The sequence below is a fragment of the Amblyomma americanum genome, chromosome 1, assembly GCF_052857255.1.
Source record: "Amblyomma americanum isolate KBUSLIRL-KWMA chromosome 1, ASM5285725v1, whole genome shotgun sequence".
Classification (NCBI taxonomy): Eukaryota; Metazoa; Arthropoda; class Arachnida; order Ixodida; family Ixodidae; genus Amblyomma; species Amblyomma americanum.
In genome coordinates this window covers 194,632,208-194,644,105 of record NC_135497.1, presented here as the reverse complement: position 1 = coordinate 194,644,105, position 11,898 = coordinate 194,632,208, and positions in this window count along the sequence as shown.

The window sequence follows — 11,898 nt, the reverse complement described above, 5'->3', positions numbered from 1 at the left end:
AAGCAAATCAATTGGAAGTGCAACACGTCTAGAAAGCAGAGAAGGAAATATAATACAAGATATTGACTTCGATAGCTGCATTTGCAAAATGACAGGAAATCAAAAAGGACAAAAACACGATAACCCAAAACTGAGAAAAAAAAGAGCGGTCGCCAGTCCTTAGTAGCGGGTCATGGCTCCTTGGACGGCGGGGACGTTCTGCATCCCCGACAGAAGTGACGCGTACAGATTTTCTATGAAACCTGCTTCATTTTGGAGGCGCATCCATACTTCTTCTAGCATGCTTCACAGCTCATAATCGGGTGAACTGTGCAATCCTCTTTTGCAAAGCCTGATTTTTATTCTTCCCCACACATTCTCAGTGATGTTGAGGTGCGCTCCATTGGGCACCCAGTGGAGGCACCCCACCCCTCGTTCGTTTAGGAGCTCCTCAACAACCTCTGCTGTCTGGACGGGTGACAGGCCGTATAGGAAAAGGAAATCTCCGTCAGAAAAAGGGCTGTCCAAAGCGTAAGGAATCATGACATAATCTAGAATGTCATAATACCTTACCGATGTCAGGTGTCCTCTAATACGGTGAAAGACACAAAGTCCATCTCGGGACACAGCTCCCCACACATTGACAGCAGTGCGGTCATTCGATGCCACTTCCTGCACGTAGAAGGGGTCGTGGCGGGTGTTGACAGAGCGCCACACTCGTTGCTTTTGATCTCAGCGTGTTGTGAAGGTGGACTCGTCGAAAATTATTACACTTTTACAGTCGTCCGTGGTCCAGTCATCGTGCTCATTGGCGAATTTAAGTTGGGCCGTCTAGTTTTCGTCTGACAGGAGCGGCTTCTACGCCTCCACGTGGATTTTGAGGTTTACTTCCGCCAGCCGTAGTTTTATTGTTGACACGTTCGCAGACACACCAGCGGCAGCACCCATTTCCTTGGCAGCGCTGAAGCGGCTCGACCGCGTGGCGTCAAATATCTTGTCCTGAGCTCCAGTCGTTGCTCGAGAGCGCCGTTTATGAGGAGCGTCACAGATGCGGCCTTCATCCCTATAAGTCTGGATGATGCGGTTGACAGTCTTATTTGACCTCCCATTCATATCAGCTATTTGGCGTTGGGTGTATTGCTTTCAAGACAGTTCAATTATCCGCATTCGCTCACTATTGGGCAACCGGGACATGCTGCAAACTGACGAACGTATTGCTCTTTATTCTGGTCACTAAAAGCAGTCACTTTCACGCATATCAATTTGCGGCGCTTCAGTCCAGCATTCCCCGTTCAGTAAAATGATAAAGCGCAAAGTAGCGTACTAAATATCACCGGTTGTGTGAATCGAGATGGGCCCGAGCACGAAGTTCGGGCGTCAATCGACGGTTACCGTTATCATTTGCGAAACGGATATCACAAGAAGACTGGCGAAAGCAAGCAAGTGGCGGTGATGCGCACATGCAAGAACAGCTACACTCTCTCCAGATAACTCGAAAACACGGCACGTTCGGCACCACTGTGTACAACCTTGCAGAGCACTCGGCCACGCTCTCGCGTGGTGTAGCTCATACTGAGCGCGGTATGCATACGAACTTCGGGCGCTGTACCAAACTACTGGCGCCTAGAGGAGATGTGCGGCGCAGTCTGAAATAAAAAAAAACACGGTTTGGACCCAAGAGCAAGATTTAAACTTCCCAGGTTCGTACTAAGTAGTTAACTTGGTTTTACGTTCCATAAAATTTGAGTGGACTCATTGTTTCTACTAAAATAAGGAATATCTTAGGCGAATAACGCTGAATTAGGCGAAACGCAGGTGATTTTTTGTTTGTACTTGTCTTTTCTGTGTGGAAAGTGCGGGCTTTTATGGTGCCTTCGTAGCATCATGCAGAGTACGCAGTTTGTTTAACTTTTTTTTATCTGCTTACATCTGGCTCGTTCTACTTCAGATCTTCAGGCAGCACGCTTGATATTTATATGCTGCTGTGTTCCGGCTATGGGACTGTACGCTGGACTGAAACACATCGAAAGGATACAGTCGTGGATTTAATATAAAGTAGGCAATGATACGAGACTGAACATGTATAGACAAGAATGCGATATTCTTACAGTGAGACCGGCTCAGGTGTGCTCTAAAACCCAAGACAGCAGGTGTCATCTTTACCCGGGCTGCCGAAACGCTGCGAAGTGCCTTTGCGCCGTGCATAACAAGCGAGATCTGTAACTTCTGTGAATGCCTAAACATGCCTGTGTCATCCTCCTGCAAGTACAAGAAGTCGTCTGGGCACCACTGCGTTCTCTACGGACGCATTAGCCACCACAGGAAAAGAAGCAGTTGCGCGCAACGTGCATGACGTGGGTCGAGAGCTCTGCTGCTGCGGAGTGTTCAGCCTGCATATTTTCCCCATCAGGCGTTAAAAATGCAGACATACGGCAAAAACGAATTGCTGCGATGCACAGAAAGCATTAGGCGCCAAGTACCAACAGTACCGTGTTTGAAACGGTCGGCCTAACTGCGCGGCCATCGCAATACGTTAAGCATTCGGTTTCCGTGTTATGGGATCATGCAGGTATGCTCACAGCATTCGGGACATGGTGCCTGAGAGTGCGTGTTGCTGGGAAACGGCGTGAGCTAATTTCGCCTTTGTTGTCTTGGAGGCCTTGCGGCGTGCCGCTCTCCTCTCTGCGCAGGTTGGGTGCGCCACAGTGGCGCCCCAGTGTGCGTATGGTGAAGGCTGGTCGAAGCCTCCGGCTCGCGCGAAGCTCGAACCCACGGTGGCTGGTGGCCTGTGCACACCGTAGCAACCGTAACACTTTCCTAGCGAAACCCTGCACCGATGCTGCTTCTCAGCTTTACTAGAAAGACAAGTGCCGCCGGCAGCAACAGAGCTGGTTTGCTGTATTTACTGTTTACACGTTAGAGGCATCGTTCTATGTGGTCGTGCTGAAAAGCGCGGTGGCTTGAAGTATGACCAATAGAAGCCAATGAATTTGATCGAATGGGGCGATCCGCCAAGGCTTCGTGGCTCGCAACAAGTGCCAGCCTCGGAACCTTTGAGATCGTAGCTTGAAGAAACCATATCAGAACAGCTATCAATGCCGGTATTCCCGCATTATCGCACAAAGAGCAGGCATGCAGATGAGCAGTTTCTAGCAATGCTCGCTGCATTGCTGAAGCTTACCTCATCGTCTCGCGCACTTCTAACAGCACGTTGTTTGAGAAAATTCGCATGCGAAGTTTTTGCACTCACCGGAGGCAACCGCCCCGATATTGAACGAAGGGCCTGCAAAATGCATCGCCGATGGACACAACGGCCTCGCTAAGAGTCGCAGAACAAGTAATCTTGATCACCGCAAATCATGTCCATAATTACGGTGGCCTGCAGCGTTTACGAAGTGCCGACTGACCTCTGCTACCGTATATGCGGTCTGTGTTGTGTCGCCTCGTGTGGAAGCCCGGAAGTTGTGCTTCTCTCCTCGTTCAGAAGATATGGCGCTCAAGAGCTCGCAAAAAATGTCGACGTTCATCGTTTTCTCGGTGCTGTGGTCTACAGCCGTAGTCACACTGGTCTTTTGGACCTGCACAGACCATATGCTAAAAAAAAACTCCCTCTATTATTACGTACTCACTATAGATGCGCCGTTTACTTCCTGCAAGCGGCCTTGCGAATGTCTTCCTGCAAGAAAACAGCCAATGGATTTAAGCTACTGTTGCATTTGCAGCTTTTGCGCTAGACATTGACTTGAATACTCGTTTTGGGCCTCACTTAACTCTTATATTAAAGCATAAAGCAGTGCCAGCAGTGTCCGAACAAAAAAGCAGTTGAATTCACGTCAGAAGACCATGTGAAAACTCAAAGGCGGGAGCACATGTTTGCTGAGATGGATAGTGCACAGCAGGCTCAGCGCACGTGGGATGTCTGCTCCGTGCTCATTTTGTCACTGGTTCTACACGGGGCGCATTAATTCCACTCGGTTTTCATAGCTGCGCTCGTTGCAATTCGTTAACAAATGTTTTGCGAAATAAAAGACGGATTATTAAATAATTTATGTCATACCAAATGCCACCAGCAGTATATATCGTAAGGCAGCGCTAGCTGGAGCCTGTATAGGAGCGAAAAAAAACAAACAGATATTGAATGATAGTGCCCTGTATGTATCAGGGCGCGTTTCGCCTTCCGAACGTCAGATAATCGATGAACAAGTCCGTGACATGTTGCATCGCGGCATCATTCAGGAATCTTCAAGCCCGTGGGCTGCTCCAGTGATCCTTGTCAAAAAGAAAGATGGCACTTGGCGATTTTGTGTCGACTACCGCCGGCTTAACACTGTCACAAAGAAGGATGTTTACCCGCTCCCGCGCGTTGATGATGCCATTGACTGCCTCCACTCAGCCTCCTACTTTTCCTCGGTGGATCTACGGTCCGGGTACTGGCAGATCCCGATGCACCCGCAAGACAAAGAGAAGACAGCATTCGTGACACCTGACGGGTTGTATGAATTTATTGTTATGCCTTTCGGCCTTTGCAACGCTCCTGCCACTTTTGAACGATTTATGGATACGCTTTTACGTGGCCTGAAGTGGCAAGTTTGCATGTGTTATCTGGACGATGTTGTTATTTTTGGTAGGACCTTCGCCGAACATAACAGCCGCTTAGCCATTGTCCTAGACTGCATAGAGAGAGCGGGCCTCGTGCTGAACTCGAAGAAGTGTCGCTTCGGTGAACGCCAAATTACTGTGCTTGGTCATCTCGTTGACAAGGATGGCCTCAGACCCGACCCGCAGAAGGTTGAAGCTGTAAGCAGTGTCAAAGAACCCAAATCAGTGAAAGAGCTCAGGAGTTTCCTAGGACTTTGCTCATATTTTCGGCGTTTCGTTCCCAAGTTTTCTGATTTAGCCTACCCGCTTACAAGTCTCCTGCAGAAAGACACCCCTTTCCACTGGACTCCCGAATGCGACTCCGCGTTTCGGCAGCTCAAGTTTCTCCTCACCTCGCGGCCAATATTGCGTCATTTCTGCCCGACAGCACCGACTGAACTCCCACTGACGCCAGCGGCATCGGCGTGGGTGCTGTGCTTATCCAACGCCATGAGGGCAATCAACACGTTGTCGCTTATGCAAGTCGCACCCTCAGCAAGTCGGAACGCAATTACACTGTAACAGAGCAAGAGTGTCTCGCCGTTGTTTTCGGCGTACAACGGTTTCGTTCGTACCTTTATGGACGTGCTTTTACAGTCGTCACAGACCATCACTCTCTGTGCTGGCTGGTCAATCTACGCGACCCCTGCGGTTGGTTGGCCCGCTGGGCGTTACGCCTCCAAGAGTTTAACTTCAAAGTGTCCTACAAAAGTGGCCGCCAACACGCCGACGCAGATTGCCTCTCGCGGCTGCCGCTCACGGTTACTACTTCCGATGATGAAAACTTCGATGACTATCTCGCTGCCGTTTCCCAAGAGTTTCCAGATCTTGGCACTTTCCAGGTGGAACAGCGCAAGGATCAGCACTTGGCGCCGCTTTTTGCCGAAGCCCGTGACCCGACATCCGCAAGCCCTTTCTGCGTTCGCGACGGTTTACTCTACAGAACGAATTACTCGCCTGGAGGTGCGCGCTTTCTCCTCGTCGTTCCGGCTACTCTGTACTCCTCTGTTCTGCAGGCAATGCACGATGACGTCACGGCTGGGCACTTGGGGTTTGCCAGGACCCTTAACCGCATCAAAGAACGTTTTTACTGGCCAAAAATGCGTCACATGGTTCAGCGCTATACGTGGCCACCTGCGTGCAGTGTCAGCGGTTCAAGCTTCCCACGACTTCTCGGCCTGGACGCCTGCATCCTTTGCCACCTCCAAGCACGCCATATGAACAAGTTGGACTCGATCTGCTCGGCCCGTTTCCCCGCTCGTCCAACGGTAACCGCTGGATTATAGTGTGCGTTGATCACCACACCCGTTACTGTGAGACCGCCGCCCTACCTTGCGCCACCGCTGCTGAGGTCTCGCTCTTCCTTCTTCGTGCTGTCATCCTCCGGCATGGACCTCCTCGAGTTGTTATCAGTGACCGCGGTCGCCAGTTTACGGCAGACGTTGTGGAAGAGCTTCTGCGTCTTAGTTCATGCCATTTTCGCCACTCGACGCCGTACCACCCCCAGACTAATGGAGTGGTTGAACGTACCAATCGGACACTCACGACCATGCTGGCCATGTATGTCGATTCCCGCCATAAGAACTGGGACGACGTGCTTCCCTTCATTACATACGCCTATAATACGTCGAGGCATGAAATAACTGGTTACAGCCCATTCTTCCTTCTTTATGCCCGTCCGCCTCGAAGCTCCCTCGACAGCATCTTACCTTTCTCTCTCGACACCGAGCCTTCTATTGCCAACACTCTATGTCGCGCTGAAGAAGCCCGTCGGATTGCCCGGATACGCACCTTGGCATCACAGCATCGTTCTAAGACGCGTTATGACCGCCGGCGCAAGGATGTCTCCTACCTGCCCGGTGACGTTGTATGGTTGTGGACGCCCCTACGCAAGCGTGGCTTATCAGAAAAGCTGCTATCCCACTACACAGGCCCGTTCATCGTTGTTGCTCGCCTCAATGACCTCAACTATGTCATCTCTCCCCAATCAACGCAAGGACGCCGCTCAAGGACAACCCAGGTCGTGCATGTCGCACGGCTGAAGCCATTCCACTCTCGGGACCCCGATTGATTGACTGGCCCAGAGGGCTTCGTCTGCGAACGGGGAAATGTCACGTGCTGCGCATGGGCTCTGAGGAATAAAGAAGACGTGCGGCGGCTGGAAGTAGAAGAGAAAGTCAAGTACCCTGCCGCCGGCGCACCAGGCTCCTCTCGACCTGCCTTGTAAATATTATTTGTAAATAGAACCTGTAACAATATATATATATATATATATATATATATATATATATATATATATATATATATATATATATATATATATATATATATATGTCACGAATCCCCAGAGAACACTCGGGGCGAAAGAATGAACTCGGCGACAGGTGTACCCACACAGACGCACATTTAATACACCCTACGTGACACAAACACTAGCACACAAAACTAACCAGCAAAACTAACACGAAACAAAGACTAGCAATACACACGACCCGCGAACACTACTACCAGCGTTTACTACTAACGTTCTACTACTAGCGTTCGGCGTTCGTGTTCACGGTTCGGTGCTGATGGAGCGTTGCATGAGTCCAGCAGCCGGCGTCGAGGTGGCGATCGAAGTGCTCAGGCTAGCGTCGCTGACGGCGTCGTACGAGCTCCCGGTTTCAGTGCCCGTGGAGGTGATGCTGGTGACGTTGGCGTCGGGGGCACCACCCGGATGGGTGCAACAGCGCTGGAGACACCCCTGGTCGTAGCAGGTGGTAGCGTCCTCAGTTAACTTCCCGGAACAGGCTCAGGAATGGCAGGAAGTCCACGGTGCGACGCCGTATACACCTGAGATCACCGGAGCAGTAGCCGGCGTTGCTCTCTTCCATCCGAGGGGTTCCTGAACCGCCGGAACCTCCGCTTCTCTGTTCTTCTTCCCCGTGCCATGCTCTCCCTCGCGCTTTTATAACCTTGGCGTCGGTACCCGTCATCCTTGTCGTCATCATCTTGTTCTCTTCTCCACCAATCAACTCCTCCCACCTCACCAAATACTTCTTCTCTATTCTTCGGTTAATACATGTCAATTCTTATCGCCATCCTCGTCGTCTTCTTCAAACCTCTTTCGTTCATACTTCTATTCCAAACTCCCTATTGAATGCGACAAGGGGCCCCCTCTCTCAAGAGTTTTAAAGGGAAAGCTTATTGACCGTAAACTCACGATTTCGCCGTGGCGGTACTCCATCGAGGCACGTGACGTCACAACGCGCGCCTCACCGCGGAAGGTTCCTGCGCTTCCCGCGCTCACCGAGCCATCTCGCATGACGTCACACCGCGCCGCCGCCGTATGATTGGACGGTGACACCGCGTTCCTCGTCGTTGCGCTCGCCTTCGCTCGCTTCGACAGCTGCGTCGCATGCGTGATAAGATGTCGCAGGATTGAAAAGGAGAGCTGACGTGCGCCGCAACCACAGTTGAGACGACAGTATGGACGCCAACAATCTTGATCAGCTGGAGGAGGCCTGGATTCGACAGCGAAACGAGATGAAGAGGAAACGAATCGCCCAAGAAACAGACGAACAGCGCGCCGAACGACTGGCTAAACGCCGCCGTGAATATGCAGCCGCGAGACAGGCACGTTTAAAGGGGCTCTGAAACGCCTTCCGAGGAGAGCACATTAACTGACTTAATCACTGCACTGTGTTGCCATGAAAACCAGAGCCAAGTAATACTCTTCGACACGCAGCAGACGGCCCACAATCACGCGTCAAAGTTGGCGAGCCCTTCCCGGCCACTTTTTCATGCTCGCACCCTCCTCCGTCCCCCGCATCTGCGTAGACAAGGTGGCCATTGGTTAGATTCTTTCAGACGTCAGGCAGCTACCGTGGCCGCGGCCAATAAGCGGCGTAGCTCCGGCGGGTCGGGAAGCTCCGCTCACTGAGGGGGGTCGGCGAAGGAGCGCCTACCTTCCAGCGTGCAAAAAGTGACGAGAGGAGAGAGAAAGGCGCAAAGACGCTGAAATTCAAATTTTACCTACAGATAACCCAGCTTCTACAAAGCGCATTTAAAAAATCCTTGCTGGACAATATTCGTGAAGCGGCGTTCTTCAATATCCCATGCATGCCGCAACTTTATTAAAGCCCCCTTCACAGCCCTTTTAACGTCCAGTGTCTCGACCGCTAGCAGCAGCCGGAGGAGCCACCTGAGTCCTGCTTCACTGAAGACGGCCCGTGATGAACGATGGAATGCAACCAAGAGACTTCAGCGGCGGGCTCAAGAAACCGAAGAACAACGTGCCGTTAGCCTAGAGAATAGGCGTAAGAGTGACACGACCCCTTCCATCCTTGGATAGCCTCGGTGTTGAAATCAAACATGGACCTACAGGTCATACTGGACGTTCATGCCTGTGCTTCATACGTTGTGGAATATGTGAACAAGGCCAACCGGGGAGTTTCACACTTGCTTTCGCTACATATATCCTGGCAAAGCCGAGCTAAGCCACTGCCATTTTTCACGGCGGCGTTTAGCCAGTCGTTCGGCGCGCTGTTCGTCTGTTTCCTGGGCGATTCGTTTCCTCTTCATCTCGTTCCGCTGTCGATTCCAGGCCTCCTCCACCTTAACAGAATTGTCGCCGTCCATACTGTCGTCTCAACTGTGGTTGCGGCGCACGCCATCTCTCCTTTTCAATCCTCTGACATCACGCATGCGACGCAGCTGTCGAAGCGAGCGGAGGCGAGCGCAATGACGAGGAACGCGGTGTCACGTCCTACCAAACGGCGACGGCGGCGAGCGGCGCGGTGTGACGTCATTCCAGATGGCGCGGCGAGCGCGTGAAGCACAGTAACCTTCCGCGGCAAGGCGCACGTTGTGACGTTACGTGCCTTGATGGAGTACCGCAACGGCGAAATCACGGGTTTGCGGCCAATAAAGCTTTCGCTTTAAAATGAACTAGGCGACAGATGTACCCACACACACGCACATTTATACACCCTACGTGACACAAACAATAGCACACAAATCTAACTAACAAAACTAACACGAAACACAAAGGCTACCAATACACACCACCCGGGAACACTAATACCAGTGTCTACTACTAGCGTTCGTGCTCATGGTTCGGTGCATGATGCAGCGTTGCATGGGTCCAGGAGCCGGCGGCGAGGTGGCGATCGAAGTGCTCAGGCTGGCGTCGCTGGCAGCGTCGTTTGCAACGTCGTACGAGCTCCCGGTCTAAGTGCCCGTGGAGGTGATGCTGGTGATCTTGGCGTCGGGGGCCCCACCCGGATGGGTGACAACAGCGCTGGAGGCACCCCTGGCCGTAGCAGGTGGTTGCGTCATCCGTTGACTCCCCGGAACAGGCTCAGGAACGGCAGGAAGTCCACGGTGCGACGCCGTAGAACCTCAGATCACCGGAGCAGTAGCCGGCGTTGCTCTCTTCCATCCGAGGTGTTCCTGAACCGCCGGAACCTCCGCTTCTCTGCCCCCCCCCCCCCCCGTGCCACGCTCTCCGTCGCGCTTTTAAACCTTGGCGTCGGTACACGTCATCCGTGTCGTCATCCTCTTCTTCTCTTCTCCACCACTCATCTCTTCCCCTCACCAAATACTTCTTCTCTCTTCTTCGGTTAATACACGTCAATTCTTATTGCCATCCTCGTCGTCTTCTTCAAACCTCTTTCGTTCATACTTCTATTCAAAACTCCCTATTAAATGTCACAATATATATATATATATATATATGCGTGCGTGCGTGCGTGCGCGTGTGTGTGTGTGTGTGTGTGTGTGTGTGTGTGTGTGTGTGTGTGTGTGTGTGTGTGTGTGTGTGTGTGTGTGTGTGTGTGTGTGTGTGTGTGTGTGTGTGTGTGTGTGTGTGTGTGTGTGTGTGTGTGTGTGTGTGTGTGTGTGTGTGTGTGTGTTGCAGACATCAGCGCAAGCCACAGGAGTCCTGAACCACCAAGTCGGTCCACCTGACTCGCCCAAGATTATAAAAGCCTATAAAGTTTTATGTATATCTCTCTCACTGTTTACAGCTTGGCTGAGCGCACGTGCGCTTTGGACTGTTCCGCGCTTGTGCCATAAGGTGCCTGTATGGAATGCGCCATTTAAACGCTACTGCCACAGCCCAGCAGAAATATGGCTGTGCCCCCAAGAATAAATTTGGAAAGGTCTTTAAGCCAGCGACCATGCAAGAAGTGTAAGTGCTTGCAAAGGCTTATCCGGGCATAAACTCGGCTTGTCGAAAACGCCCCTCTAGCCAATACACACTAAGGGATAGACAGGCGGTTGAGCCCCACGATTGTTTCGATTAGATACGATTGCATACGTGCACTATCTTGTTTGCTGATAAAGTTTGGGGGAGACTAATTTTTGTCGCAAAACTAAATGTTGGCCCGCATCTTAGTTTGGCGCGCGCGTGGATCATGTTAACGCGATAGCGTTAAGGAGCTCGTGTCGCAAAAAATCCGGCGTCATTGACCGTGAGCAAAAAATCCACTAAAGTCCCCAAAGAAGCAGCCTAGGAGACAGGTGTGCTCCTAGATCACGTGACCTAGTGGCGTCATCACAACTTGCCCACCGGATTGTGAGCAGACTGGCCACCGTGGCAGGTGGCACTTAAATTAACGATTGGTCGTGAGAGGTTGCTCGGGAAGAGCAACCTGGGTCGCACAAGGCCCTCCCGGTGGCAGCACCTGCCATAGCAGCGCAGTGGCGCATCGCTTAACCGCTGCACCACTGCTCCAGGAGGGGCATGAGGACTCCCAGCGTTAACAATGGGCGTTAACACAACGCAAGTTTTGGGGGTAGGTCGTCGAAGCAGCTTAGAACTTCATTTTCTAGCTACTACAATTTATACTGAAGAAAATTATCGTGAAAAGAAAGAAAACAAATAATTTATCGAAGTTTTCTTAGCTGTTTGACTCAAGGACGCTGCACACTTTCCAAAGCGCCTGCAGTAATGAAAGAACTTGAATTAATTACGCATAGACGGAAGCGTTTGGCACGTGACCTTACTGTAAAAAAAATGGTTTACGAAAGGCTGCAGAGTTTTCCCCGGGTATTTGCAAACAGCAGCGGAATCATCCCTGCTTCGTTCCGCCTGTTATCACTACATGTCGCCAGCGACGCCTGTATCAGTGTTTACATGAGCCCAAGTGACATATCTGTCCTTCTCTTCGTTCCCTTCAACGGCTTTGCTGCAAGAGGACGTTAAGCACGCCTTTCTTCAAATGAATGATGGCAGCAATGCGTGCCGCATAGCCACAGTGGCTAAACCATGATTTTTGGCTCATGTAAAGGAACCAG